The sequence below is a fragment of the Stenella coeruleoalba genome (assembly GCF_951394435.1).
Source record: "Stenella coeruleoalba genome assembly, chromosome: 14".
In the NCBI taxonomy this organism is placed as follows: domain Eukaryota; kingdom Metazoa; phylum Chordata; class Mammalia; order Artiodactyla; family Delphinidae; genus Stenella; species Stenella coeruleoalba.
The window spans coordinates 10,362,910-10,378,071 of record NC_137160.1 but is presented as its reverse complement, the minus strand read 5'-3'; the positions used below and the strand labels follow the sequence as shown (position 1 = coordinate 10,378,071).

Here is a 15,162-nt window from a genome sequence, read left to right as displayed (position 1 = left end):
CAAAATTTTCCTACTCTCAGTGGTCTTCATACTTCCTAATGAGTATAGCTGACATTTAGGAAGGCATAATTAGTCAGCTTATCACTTACTACATTGTTGAAAGATCACTCAGGCATTTATGACTCTGATTTTCTAACAGGGGATGACTTATAGATTATATAAAACATGACTGATTATTTTTAAGTAAAAGAAAAAGAAGGAGAGATAGGAAGAGTAAGACATTATACACTTCCTCATATGCTAACTATAATGATGAGGTTCACTTTGACACATTCTCTCTGTCATCAAAACGATGACTGCCCATAAATATTTGTTATGTACTTGAACCTACGGCAGAGGGTGACAGATTCCAATAAAATATTCAGTGTAATGCTTTGAGGTCTTCAGAGGAACATGAAATAGTTCCCAAACTGCACATTACTTGTAGCTTTCTATTACATACCACACAAAATGTCCTTGACATTCAAGAGTGCACCATTGTATTTTAGTCTACCTCACTCCGGGGTGTATTTGAAAATACCCTCCATTTGCCTTTAATAATAATGACTTGTCATATGGAATCCAGATCTCGGCTAATCTAACATAATATGTACTTGATGGTTTTTATTAACGTCAAATGAAACCCAATAGTCATCTGAAACATTTTTTCCTTCTGTCATGCAATGGTTCTCATTTCTGACCATTAACGTAAAAGGTTAATAAATGCAACTACTTGAATATTATTAATATTCAAGGTGCATGGCAAGTGAATCATTTTGCAGACTTATGATTTTTAAAGATTCTGGGCCATTAATGGTACTATTTCGCAGGCTTGTAAAATTGCACCACGCAGCATGCATGCTATACTTTGAATGCTAAAAGGTCTGTGAAGAATTCTTGCTGCATTACACTGTACTCACCTTTATTGAAATTTGGACTCTTTCTTTGGAATGTAAAAGAACTCTTTCTCTCTCTATCTGTCTCTCTCTCTCGCCTTAATAATTTATTCTTAGTTGTTCTTATTCCTTATTAATAACTAGTTATGTTTAATCTATTTTATTTAATCCCTCGCTTTATAGGGTCTCTGATTAAAGTAAAATCAACCCCAGATTTTATCTAGGATCTATTTAATGGTCAGTGTACACTGTCATATAGATTAGTGGTTAAATATGTTTAACTGAGTCCTACAGTTGTAAAATATGTCTCAAATGTGAAAAGCATTTGAACTGATTTCAGGCAAAATTCACAGACTGCTACTCAAATCACTAAAGAGGTGTAGTGTTATAAAAATCATGGATTAAGAATGAGAATTTAAAGACTTGAGCTTTGCCTTCAAGATGGGTCTTTTAATTTTCTTTTTCTCAGTCTGAATATGAGGTACTTTTCTTCTCTTGAAGCTGAAATCCATTTCCTACAGTGCATTTTATTTTCAAATAAATACCTAACAATAAAAAAGGATACATTAGCTGAATCAATCTTGTTAAAATAATTAGAACTAAGCAAAACATTCAATGCTGGCTAGAATAATCATGGAAATCTGTGTTAGGATATTTAACTAATCATTATTATACAGGAAAATGTCTTTTGACGGCAACTGACAGAACCAAAGGAAGAAAAAAATTTACAGGGGTAGAGCCTTCGTTTTTCTCGGTATCTGTAATCAACTGCCAGAGGAAACCAATTATAAATGTTACGGATGCAGAACATAATTATTAGATATCTATTGTTCCTGATGTAATCCTGAAACAAGCAAGATAATTCTGGAAGCAGTATCCTGGCTAGGTTATTTGTCAAGTACATAAAAACATAAATAGCCACATATGTACACAGTGTAAATGTGTCCACAGAAATACTTTTTTTCTGTTGTAGTTTACAAGTATAGAACATTTTAAGAGTACTGTGAATCTTTACCTAAAATATAGTGATTAATATTATCAATAAGACATTACCCTATCAAGCTCTAGAGCAGCCATGCTCTTGACATAAAAGATTTTGACTCTAATTTTCACTTTGTATTAGCAAGTAAAAATCAAAGAGGTCATAGGTGTCTTCTTCCAGGAGGATGGGGATAAAATTTATGGTGGAGCATAAATTCTGGTACCAAAAATAATTATACTACTGGAGTTCATTTGAGGTTGGTGTGATCTGAGGCTTTCAATAAACATTAAAGTTAGCAAGAAATCCATTGGAAACTTTTAAAATTCAACTGCAGCTTCATTGAGAGGTATTTGGTGATGAAAAAGAAACAAACGTAGAGGGAAAGATTTTTGAGAAACTGAGGCAAACATCTTAGGTAATATTTGATATAGAAAAGACTTTTTTATTTTTGCCCACACAAAAGGATTATCTCCAATATTGCACAAAGCAGAATTTTAGGTGAGTTTTACATATCAAAATACCAGTATTTGCATGGATTAATGTTATAACAAATAAAAACAGAAAAATGAAGCATTAGATTTAGCTTTTTTATGAAGATTTTGTGCTCTGAGAACCAGCTGGCAGATAATGAGAAGTAATTTTCAATTTTTGACTAAGGCCTGATTTTTAAAAAGGCAACAAGTTGACTTGAATTGCTTGGGACCACGCGGGACAAGGATTAAGGGATACCACTGAGCCTGACTTAATGACAAAGGAAAATCTGGATCCAAATCAATAGAGTCATCTCATGCCCACTACTTGCTATAAGATTCCTCAATACCACAGGCAGGAGAAACCGACCAGAAGCAAATACAAATAGTTAAAATCTCATGATAATCAGGTAAGTACGTGTCCCTCCAAGTCTCAGCTCATAAATGTTGTTAATGCTATAAAAATTTTCCCTGGTTTTCAAGTGCAGATAGACAATTTCTCTTCTGAATCTCTATAACTTTTATACATGTCTCTTTTAAGACACTTATAAAATATATGTTAAATGTTGGTTTGGAATTTATAAGTCCTCATTACTAGGGGGAAAATGCCTATAAAATAACTTTAAGAAATTGTTTTTAAAATCCATGAATTACCCATGTTAAGAGAAATGAATGAAAAATTAGTATCAGCTTCAGTTTTTACTTATACAATAAACATAAATTCAAGAGTTGGTAATTCTAATATTGATTGTAAAGATTCTCTAAGGATTTAAACATCTATAAATAATCTTTTAGCATTTTTCTACTCTGCCTAAAAAATTTAACTCCAAATACATGTGCTTTTCTTCCAGTTATGCAAAGTATTAGAAGACCAAGTAATGAAAATTTTAAGAGATGATGATAATATTTTAACAACAAACCTGGTGTTCACTGATTGCCAGTGAAGTAATGGGGAAATATCTATATCCTTAGCTATGTGTAACTCTCTTTAGAAACAGCATGACATATTTGATGAAATAAAATTTATAAAACCTAAATAATTCCAACTAGAATGGAAGTAATTAGCAATCCATAAAATTAAACTTTGTCATATATTTTTAAAAAAATAAAGTGATAGTTGCCATTGGGTTTTGTTTTGATTAAGGCTACAGGCTCAAGGGAAACGTATCATTCCTATTTATCTTTCTATCTGCATCAACTGTTAAACACTTGATGCAAAATATATATTTAATATTCATAAATATATGGCTGAAAAAGGAAATTGAAGTTCAAAGATACCAACTTTTATTTGTTTACATACCAATATATGGAAAAGCAGGGACTCAAACTCAAATATTCCATGTATTTATTTTTTCCAAGCATGATTAAAATTTGTATATATTTAGGTTGTTCAGTGTAATTATTTCATTTGCATATACATTGCTAAATGATTATCACAATCAAGTTAACTAACACATCCATCACCTCACATAGTTACATTTGTGTGTGTGGTGAGAACACTTATGAAATACTCCCAGAAAATTCAAGTATACAACACATTATTCTTAATTATAATCACCATGATGTTCATTAGCGCTCCAGAATTTATTCATCTTATAACTGAAAGTTAGTACCCTTTAACCAACCATTTCACTATTTTCCCCAAGCCCCCGGCAACCACTGGTCTACTCTCTGGTTCTGTGAGTTAGATTCTACACTGAAGTGAGATCATATAGTATTTGTCTTTCCGCATCTAACTTATCTCACTTAGCACACTGTCCTCTAGATTCGCGTGGTTCATCCATATTGTCACAATTAGCAGGATCACCTTCCTTTGTGTGGCTGAATAATATTTCACTTGTACAAAAAATACATACATTTCATGGAATGAGCATGTTTGGGTTGCTGTGTCCTTGGACCTTAGCAGACCTCAGATTTGGGCCCCATCATTCCGTGCCAGAAGCTCAAGTCCCCCCCAGGGCCTTTGGACTCCTCAAAGGCTATAGATTTGTGGCCCACGCGTGCAAAGTTCACTCCCCCACTTTGGTCTCAGTTGGTCCCTCCCTGTACAGTCTTTGGGCCAGAGCATGTCCCCCCCTCCCCACCCCCCGAACCTGACAGGGCCTGACAGGGCCTTGGGGTGAGGTGACACTGCACTGTGACTCTGAGTTGGGCGGGGTGCGTAACACGAATTGGGGTTCATGATGCGTGGTGTGAGCCAACCTCCTTAGGGCAGAGGGCAGGTCCAGGGTCCCGCGGCAGCTGGGGCACCTAGGTGTTTCTCCTCCCAGCACTTGCCTACCGGACCCCGTGGATCTCGCGAGATTCTACAAGATGGGGCTTCCTCAGGAAAAGACTGGTTGTGGCTGCAATGACTTGGGCCTCATTCTGCCTTTTGACTCCACCCCGATGCTCAGTGCATCCCAGCATGTCCTCCCCCTGCCCCTCCACCAAGACCGGTGCGGACTTGCCCTACACACCCCAAGTCACGTAGTGCGCCCTGTGGGATCCAAATGCACCTTGTTTGCCTTCTTGGGAACCCCGACACTCCACCCACGCGAGGCAAGACAACAACTATATATACATACACATATATGTATGTATATATATATATATATACTATTTCACATTTTCATTTTCTTTATCCATTCATCTATTGACACTCAGGTTGTTTCCATATCTTGGCTATTGTGAATAATGCTGCAATGACTATGGGAGTGCAGATAGCTCTTTGAAGTACTGACTGAATTTATTTCCTTTGGAATATATACCCAGAAGTGGGACTGCTGGATCATATACTAGTTCTTTTTTTAAATCTTTTGAGGAACCTCCATAATATTATCCAGAGGGGCTGCACCAGTTTAGATTCCCATTGTCTCAAGCAGTACACAGATGGACAGCTGGGAGAGCGGACTTTCGTAAGAATTCTTACCTTTGCCGGCTTCGCCAGTTTTCCCGGGATGCCGTCTGCAGGCTCCAGAGTGAGCGGGGCATCCCAGAGGGTCTCACTTGGTCACCGGAAACTGTAGGCGAGGGAAATAATTTTCGCTCCACCCTTCATAGAGACTGCCCAGCTGAGGCCCTTTTCCTCGGGGGCCCTTCCTAAATGGACGAGCCTTTCTCGGTTAAAAGGCCTCCGCTGTGGGGCTTCCTTGATGGCGCAGTGGTTGAGAGTCCGCCTGACGACGTAGGGGACAAGGGTTCGTGCTCCGGTCGGGGAGTATCTCACATGCCACGGAGCGGCTGGGCCCGTGAGTCATGGCCGCTGAGCCTGCGCGTCCGGAGCCTGTGCTCCGCAACGGAAGAGGCCGCAGCAGTGTGAGGCCCACTTAACGCAAAAAAAAAAAAAAAAAAAAAAAAAAAAAAACGTTCTCCGCTGTGGCCACCGTAACTCATGATCATTCTTGGTCAGGGTACCTGCTGGGCAGCCTTAAAATAAAGTTTTATTCAGCCGAGGCCTCACACAAGCCCAGCCCAGTTTCAGTCAGACCCAGTCCGAGGCTGGAGCCGGCCGGTGTACGACTTAAGACGGAACCAGTCTGAACCGGACTCCGTCAGAACTGGAACCCGGACTGCTTTCTAAGTTGCACCGGATCCGACCCTGGACCCCCTGCGGTTTCTAAGTCGGAGCTAGGCCAACTCTAGTTGGTTTCGGGACCCAGTTTGGGGGGAAAAAAGACGCTCAGTCTGAAAGCTCGTGACGCAAAGCTGCTGAACGAGGACCGGGACCCGAGAGGACGTCCCCACACCTCCAGAGGCAGCGAGCAGGCAGCGGCGCCAGGGAGCTCAGCAGGTACCTCCGCCTGGTTGCTCGGGGCTCCTGGGGGCTGCTGGGGTCCCTTTGGTTTGGTTCTTCTGACACCAGAACTGTTAAAAGATAAACTGAGGCATATTCAGGTTTTTAAGAGTTTATTTGAACAAAAATTCATTCCAGTCAGGCAGCACCAAACTGGCAGTGGTTAGGCGCGCTCCGCCGACAGGCGCTGAGGAGAGGCTTCCATAGAGGAAGTGTGGAAGCCAAGTAAGGGAATTATTGGTTGGCTGTAGCTTAGAGCCTCGTTGGCTGTTTGTGATTGGTTGTCCTTAGCGTTTTGATTTCTCAGCCTCGAGGCATTTCAGGCTTAGGTTTTGCTTTGCCTTAGGTTTTGGTTTGCTTACAAAGGCCTCCACCTTGTTAGAGCCACAGTCTAATGGCCTCCTTGCTTAACAGTTGTATGAGTTCCTTATAAATTTTGAAGGTTAAACCCTATGTTTTTAGTTTAAAACATAGGGTTTTAAACAGTCCCACTTGTTTATGTTTGCTTTTGTTACCTGTGTTTTTGATGTCATATCCCCAAAACCATATTGTCAAGACCAAAGGCAAGAAGCTTTTCCTCTATGATTTCTTCCAGGAATTTTATGGTTTCAGGTCTTACATTTAAATCTTTAATCCATTTTGAGTTAATTTTTGTGTATGGTGTAAGATAAGGGTCCAACTTCAGTCTTTTGCATGTGGACAACCACTTTTCCCAGCACCATTTATTAAAGAAACTGTTCTTTCCGGGTTTGTATTCTTGGTGCCCTTGTCAAAGATTAGTTTATTGTATATGTGTGGGTTTATTACTGGGGTGTTTGTTCTGTTCCATTGGTCTACGTGTCTGTTTTTATCAGTGCCATTCTCTTTTGATCACTATAGCATTTGTTTACATACTAATATATGGAACAGCAGGGGATCAAACTGAAGTATTTCCTACTTCCATTTCTTAAATTATAACATTCTTACTATAATTTAGTTTTAAGACATTTTAAAAATTTGAATAACTAAGGTTTTATAGTATTCAGGCAGAATTCTATATCAATAAAGACTCACCATAAGAGGTCCTGTGTTATTCTGACTTACTGTATTTGTACATAAAATTTTCCAAAACATAAAACATGTACAGTGGATATTGAGTTTGACTTGAGTCACTGGGAATCTCTCAATTCTTGATCAATACATTTGTAGTAACAATGATTTCAGAAGCTGAAGATTTACAGATCTCGAAAAACAGTTTACTCTTTTTTTTTTTTTTTTTGCAAAATATAAGCTGGTACTATTTGCCCACCATGCTTCTTTTCTCTTTTTGATTGACTGTCTAGAGGTCAGTTGCTCTGTGGTAATGAAATGAGTTTAGTCAACAGAGAAAGCCAAAATGGAAAAATACAAGAAGAGGTTTTTGAGAAATATGTAACTTTTGTAGCCTCAGTGAGGTCCAAAGATTGATAAAACCACTTAAAATATATTCATTTAAATGGTTGGTCTGTTTTAGGTTTTATAATGCTGGCTTTCTGTTACAGAAATATCCCTTCATAGATACAGATGTGAGTCAGAAAGGTGACATACACAGACAGTGTTCTAGTGGAGCTGTCCTTTACAGCTCCTCAAATCTTTCAAAATTTTGTTTCTGATTGTTTAGCTGGAATGACTAGAGATTTGGTCTCCATGAGGGACAACTGCATGCACCTGCTTGGATTTCTGCTGTGGTGGTTTCAGATTCGGGCAGTAGTGGAAAAAGTTGCAGTTGTTGTAGGCAGAGAAGCTATGACTATAGTCAGATATGAGGTGCAAGGATCTGAAAGATGAGGCCCACAGTAGGAAACATTATTTTGCAGACTTTAGAATAAATCGGGTAATTATGATACTAATTCATCATCCCATGCTTAGATATTTCGAATTAAACATTTTTTTTCCCCTATGACTCTTTGGGAGAACATTTGGAATTTCAGAGCAAATAATTTATTTGTTTATTCATATAAAACTTCTATTGTGTTAGAGCCAGGAAAATAAGACATAAGCAAAAACAAAATATACTATGTCTGTCCTTTAAAACTTACAAATCAGTGAAAGAAAAAAGTAGACAATTATAATATAAGTGCTTAAATACAAATCTAAGCAGGATAATATATAAATCCAATAAATGAATGTCTATCTCAAAAATGTGTGTATCTTTCTCAGATTGGTGCTGAAATCTATTCTGCAGATGAGAGTTCTGCTACCAAAAAAAAGAAAAAAAAAGAGATGATTTCCTGTAATTGATTCTATAAAAAGTGTTGAAAACAGTGAAGGTGGTTGTACATCTAGATTTTCTAATTTATAAGGAAAATAATGGATTACATATCTCTATACCTGAGCCACAGTTTTTGTATTTTGCATATTATATTGTTATGTCGAGCAAGCTTTGGATGATACTTAATCACAGAATTGACTTATTATTTAGAGTTTATTAATGTTAAGTATTTGGGTTTTGTGTTGTTGTAGCATCATTATTTCAAACAACACAGAAATTAATAAAATATTCATAGATTATAAATTAGTCATGAATATTAAAAAGCCTCTAATTCACACAGACATTCAATCAACTAATTATCCATAAAAATATATTTACTACTTGAGTTGCAGTCTACCAAGAGTAATTTTGGCAGATAGAGTAAATATTTCCTTCCAAAAGCAGTATTTCATCTTTTCTTCAGCAAAAAGAGAAATAAAGCACGCAAGAGAGATAACAGTATAATAGGAGTATGGAAGCTGCGTCATAGTCCGTCCCCTTATGTGGGTAATTATAATACTAATATGTTCACGATGTGTTTTATTTTTATGAATATACCCTGAGTGCCATGCAAATCCACATAATATAAAATATAATTGACATATAAAAAAAAGATGTTGAAATTCCAATCCAAATTACCACATTCTAGGAGCATATGTCATATACATTTTGCCATCATGAAAGCCAAATCTTTTATTAATAGTGTCCTTGTTGCCACCATAACTACCCTGCTTCCCCTATATCCCTTTCTTGTCCCCCCAATACTTATATACTGGAAATTAATAATATTTTTCTTTTATATCTCTCATATTTTTGAGATGTTGGTTTTGTTTTTTTTTTGGTCAACTGATATTCTAATTAGCTTTGGTTACCATTTTCTTACATTTATTTTCTCACCAACCATTTTGTTAGTTTTGCCTTGCTGATATCGACATTGACTTTTTTCTTTTACTAGAATAATGAAAGAGGGATGAATTGAAGAACTGTTTGGGTATTGAAATTTATATTTTATCTTCAGTATAACTTATAGAAAAACAGTCATAACTGGGCATTAATGGCAATTTGAATGAAATTTTAATTTCTGTTCTTGAGCTTTTTTGTTATAAAACAATCTACATTTTATTTATCTTTAATTACACTTGATTCAATGACTATTTCCTGGTTCTTAATAACTACTTAGTGAGGATTTACTATTTTCCTGGCACTGTGATAACCACTCCAAATACATTATTTCATATTCTCTACAACAAATCCATAAGGTGGATATTTTTATTAGTCTATTTTAAGACTATAAACATATTAGCTCATTTTTAAATGATAAGTTTATAATTTAAAGGCAACAATTAGCCATTTCAAGGTCAGATTGCATATAAAAGTAGCAGAAATTGTATTTTTGTTGGCTTGTCTGCCCAAGTCCTTAATGGCAAAACATGATATAAGTGTATCACTTTATCTTCTCCCATTAATTTTGGCAGTTACTCTGTTTCCTCTAGGTTTTATTCTTATAATGAAAATACGTTATAGTAATCAATTTAAAATACAAATCACAGTTTCCTGTATAACTTATATTCCAGGGCTTCAAAAGTTTTCCCGTAAAAGCAGATAAATCCCTACAAAAAGATCTCACCAATTTATTCATGCATATCAGAATATTTCTTCACTCAGGCATTGAATTAATTAAAGAATAATTTGTATTGTCCAAGCTAGAGGAGGTATGCTGAGCAAGTATGCAAGGCAGGAAGAGAAAGTTTCTTTTGTAAAGAAAAAGTGCTTATTCATCAAATTAGATGTATTCATTTACACAAGAAGTTTACAAATAAAACTTGATTAACTGTGAACATTAGATTTCCTTTTTATTTTATAGCAAATTTTCTAATCTTGGCTGACAATGTTAATTATTTGATTAACTTGTAAAAAGCACACAGCTCTTCCCACGTCTCTTTAGAGATCTTCTGAATCAAAATCTCTGAGAGGGGTTTCCCTGGTGACGCAGTGGTTGAGAGTCCGACTGCTGATGCAGGGGACACGGGTTCGTGCCCTGGTCCGGGAAGATCCCACATGCCGCGGAGCGGCTAGGCCTGTGAGCCATGGCCGCTGAGCCTGCGCATCCGGAGCCTGTGCTCCGCAATGGGAGAGGCCACAACAGTGAGAGGCCCGCATAAAGCAAAAAAAAAAAAAAAAAAAAAAAAAAATCTCTGGGAGGACAAACTCAGTTACACTAAAATACACAGACACACACACACACACAATCTACAGCAAACCAACAGCAACAACAAAACTCCAATAAAACCCAGCTTGATATTGACAATCTTTATAAAAGCTGTGATTACATTCACTTTACAAAAAAATCTGATGATAATTGCTTCTTGATGACCAAGAAGGAGAATTCTGTGTTCCCTGTACATTGTAGAGTTGGGTGCTCTTGCGAATTTAGATGTTTACATTGAATGACATTGGAGAAAATGTGTTCTGACTTCAGGTGATGTCCTGGAAGTTCCAATAAATAACTTCTCTGTGGTTTAGGCTTGTGCTTTGATATGGTAATTATAAAAATCATCTTCTCAAATCATTAAAATACAACTTAAGGTTAGAATTATTCCAGTTAACTACAATCAATCTTAAGTAATTCAGTTTTTGGAAAAAAAAAGCATGTAATTTAGATGTTGCAATATATCTTCATGCTTTCTTTGAAATTAAGCTGAATTCATGATGACTTGTATAAATTTGGCGATATATGTGAAAAAAGTGTTTTTGGTAAATTTTATAGCTACATTTTATTGAAGGGATCACCTTCCATTTGTGAAATTATAATGTTTTCATTTTATAATGAATATAGTTAAGATAGGGTTTTTAGTTGATATAAATGACTATTTTAAGTTTCAGAAAAGTATCTTATTTTTATGAAAAGTGAATGGAGAGCTGTACTACATGCTGATGTGATACATATGATAAAATGATTGCCACAATAAAGTTAGTTAACACTTCCATCATGCCACATCACTCCCTTTTTTTTTGTTGTTGTTATATGTTAATTATAGCTCAATAAAACTGGGGAAAAAAAGAGGATGGAGAGGAATCATGTAAGTGCTCTTACTGCCATTTACTTATTATTAAACATAGAAGGAAATTTGGAAGATCAGTTTGAAAAGATTTTGAAGATAAAGCTTTTACCTTTCAGATCATCAGGTATCATTTGGAATACTGTGCACGTATTTGAACTACTTCCCTTAAGAGTGAACTAACTGCCCTACAGCATTATAATTACTGATAAAACTTTTTTTGCATCTCAACTAATTAGTGAGACCTACATTACTATGTTCAAATGTATTTGTAAAACTTTTAAACTGGAGATATTTTTAAGAACTTTGAAAATACCCTGTAAAGCATTTTAGAATTTAAAAAATACTCTCTTTAAAACAAAAGCTTTATAAACCAAATCCAGACACAGTTGGTTTTTGTCCTCTTCTTATTTTTTTCTCTAATAGTGATAAAAAGTAAGTCAGGTTAAATCTCAAATATCAAACCATTTCCCCACTAATTAAAAATCCAGTATTTTCTAAAAGTTGTTCTAAATATTTTCATATTTCACATTCTTTTTACTAGTGAAAGATAGATCTCAATGTTTCACTTCTGAAATTCTTATGACACCTATTTATATTAGAAAAATGATGACTTCTTATTATTCAATGCCTGGGAAAGGAATGTGGTGTCTGACCATGTGTTCATTGGTGAGGCAATTTGCATTTGCTAGAGAATAAAGCTCTATCCAAACACAAACAGATTTGATTTCCATTAAATTTAAGATAGTTAATTTTTAGGGGGCAAAACATATTTTGTTTATACTTTGTATGTGGATCTACATGGTGACTGTACATTTTTTGACCATATGTTTTACAAAATTTCCAACTACTTGAAATTTGGAATGCTCTAGAACAAAGAGCAATAGACTAGTATCATGAATTGTATGTTCTTGTCCTAGTTCTGAAGCTGAAACTTTGAGCAAATCTTACCTGTTTTAGTATCTTTACTCATGAGATGAGATTGCAGGGCCAGGTGGACTCTCAGGTACCTGCCAGTCTGAGCATTCTGTGAAAACAAAGATTTGTTTTCCTCTTCGCAAAAAATCGGTAAGGTATTTTATTGTATCCGTGGAAGCCAGTGATTCCTACCTGGTTTCAGGACTTTTCAGTGCCTATAAGAATACTGCTCACTTGCTCTTCTTAAGACTTCAAAAAGCCTAATAAAAATCATCAAGGTATCTGCCATAAGATCATAAGATGAATTGTAATGCCAATTTCATACACAGGAAAGGAATTATGTCACTCTGCAAAGTAATTATGAATATACCGAGGCTGATTTCAGATTTGCCAAATTTTAGCAGATCTGATTTCCTGGCCATTTGTTTTTTTTTTTTTTTTTTTTTTTTTTTTTGCGGTACGCGGGCCTCTCACTGTCGTGGACTCTCCCATTGCGGAGCACAGGCTCTGGACTCGCAGGCTCAGCGGCCATGGCTCACGGGCACAGCCGCTCCGCAGCAAGTGGAATCTTCCCGGACCGGGGCACGAACCTGTGTCCCCTGCATCGGCAGGCTGACTCTCAACCACTGCGCCACCAGGGAAGGGAAGCCCCTGGCCATTTCTTGACTTCTCCTGATCTCTACCTGCCGTAGTGGGCTTTTATATGTGCCAAGCTCCCTGATCCACACTCTACTGCAAATGTTTTAGCCTCATCCTGAGAGAATTCTCCTTGTTTCTTTCCAATTGACAATTTTCTACAAATTCTGTAGATCCTAGCTTGAATATCACTTGCTCAATTAAGTTTATTCCGAGTAACCCAACATCCTCTTGTCCCTTCTTCACTGAATAAACTAATTTTATTGGTTTTTCATCATTTGTTCCAGTGTTTCGTTTTAAAAAGGCAATCAAAACCAAGCAAAATTGGGTACCTATTCTTAGATTTTTTTTTCATTTTATTACACAAATATTTTCATAACACAGTCACAGTTCTGTATTTTGGTTCTTGCATTAACAAGCCTGGAGCTCTTTAAACAGCATACAAGTGTGCAGACATACAGTATATAGAAAAGTTCTTATTTTACTTGTATAAATGCAAAGTTTTCTACTATGTTGATATATAATTCTTTATGTATCATATCCTAGCATATAGACACTTGAAGCTTTCTCTCTTTCATTAAAAACAGTGAAACTTTTTTACATATGCCATTTTGTTTCAGGATATTAGTGGCCTCATAAAATTAGTTCGGCATCTTCTCTACTTTTCTATTTAATTTTTTCCTATTTACTCAAAGAATTTGAATAGAATGGGTCTTATTTCTTCACAATTCTTAGATATTCACCAAGAAGCTATTTGAGATTGGAGTTTTCTTTGTGAGGAGGCTTTTATCTATTAAGTTAATATCTTTAATAAATATAGGGCTCTTCAAGTTATCTATTTAATTGAACGAGTTGTAGTATTTTGTGTCTTTTGAGAAATTTATCAATGTCATCTATCTTTTTGAAACTATTATCTTAAAGTTTTATATAATGGCTTCTTAATATATTTTTAATATTTTAACATTTCTAATTATCACCTCTGTTTAATTATTGACCTTAGTCTCCCCTTTCTCATCTTTATTTCTCTTTTTTACTTATTATTTTTCCTCTATTTCTCTGTTGTGATTTTTCTATTTTATCTCTTGTAATATCAGGTCATGAATTTTTAAAAAGTTCTGTCAGTAATTCTTGTCTCTATGTTGTCCACATCAGAAGCAGAAAAATAAATGGGTTCTAAATATAATGTCAGATATTTTCACAAACCTAATTAACTGTGATGACAAATGCATACTGACTAACTTGAGCGTTTTGATAGAGTAAACTTTGAAAAATCAGATTTAGTTGATATTAGATGGTATCTGAAAGATGGTCTAGACATATTGTTCTGTAGCATCAATCTGTTCAATATATCAAATATAAATATTTACCTAAGAATCCCATCTCGCTATGCTTTGGTCCCTATTCTCCTGTTATTTCTTAGCTCATTGACTAATAGGCTAGGAGAAGAGGCTCTGGCTATTATTTCCTTTGGGCAGTAGATGCAGTGATGATAGCCAGGTTACATAGAACATCGGTGAAGAATAAAATAGAACCAAGGGCATACCTGAAAGGATGAGCAGACGGTGATGGTTCTTATTTCAGATCCTGAATTTATAGACTTTTCTAAGTCCCTGTAACATTTCCAAAAAAGTATCATTATTATTAAAAATATTTAAGTACATATTTCCAATTTCATAAAATATTTTTATATCTGGTTTCTTCTGAAAAGAAATGATTATTGTGTTGGTCCAGTTAGAAGCTCTGTTTATTCCTTTATGTGTATTGCTCTAATTACCCATTGATAAAAGTCTATCAGTGGATAATGCCTGAAAACATTATCAAATGATTTGGTAATGATTCATGCAGAGCAGTGATATCTTTCTTTATTTGCCTAATCAGTATCACAGTTTTCAATTTGCCCAGATCATTACCTCTGGCATGTCTCAGAGTACTTCTGGGGCCCAAGAATTTAGGTAAAAATTCTAAAATATACAGCATGTGTTGCTGTCAAATTGTTTTTTTCTATCTAAACTACAGAAAAGATTGTTTGAAGTATAAGCAAAGTATATAGGATGAATTTTTATGAAGAGGTTTAGTATCTTCTTAACTTTAATATTTTAACATTTTATATTAAATGTTTTAGAAAATGTTTCAAAATATTTAACATAATGTTATATTACAAATATATTTAGATATAGA

General features: G+C 35.6%; 1 long non-coding RNA gene across 1 annotated transcript in view; it reads left to right on the top strand.

Annotated features, from left to right (window-relative positions):
* Positions 1 to 5,171: 5,171 nt before the first annotated feature.
* The window catches only part of LOC307197077, a 287,652-nt gene continuing 277,661 nt past the window's right edge, over positions 5,172 to 15,162 (top strand). The window contains exon 1 of the long non-coding RNA XR_013831320.1: positions 5,172 to 6,099. This is a non-coding gene — a long non-coding RNA (uncharacterized lncRNA). The remainder of the gene's footprint in view (positions 6,100 to 15,162) is intronic.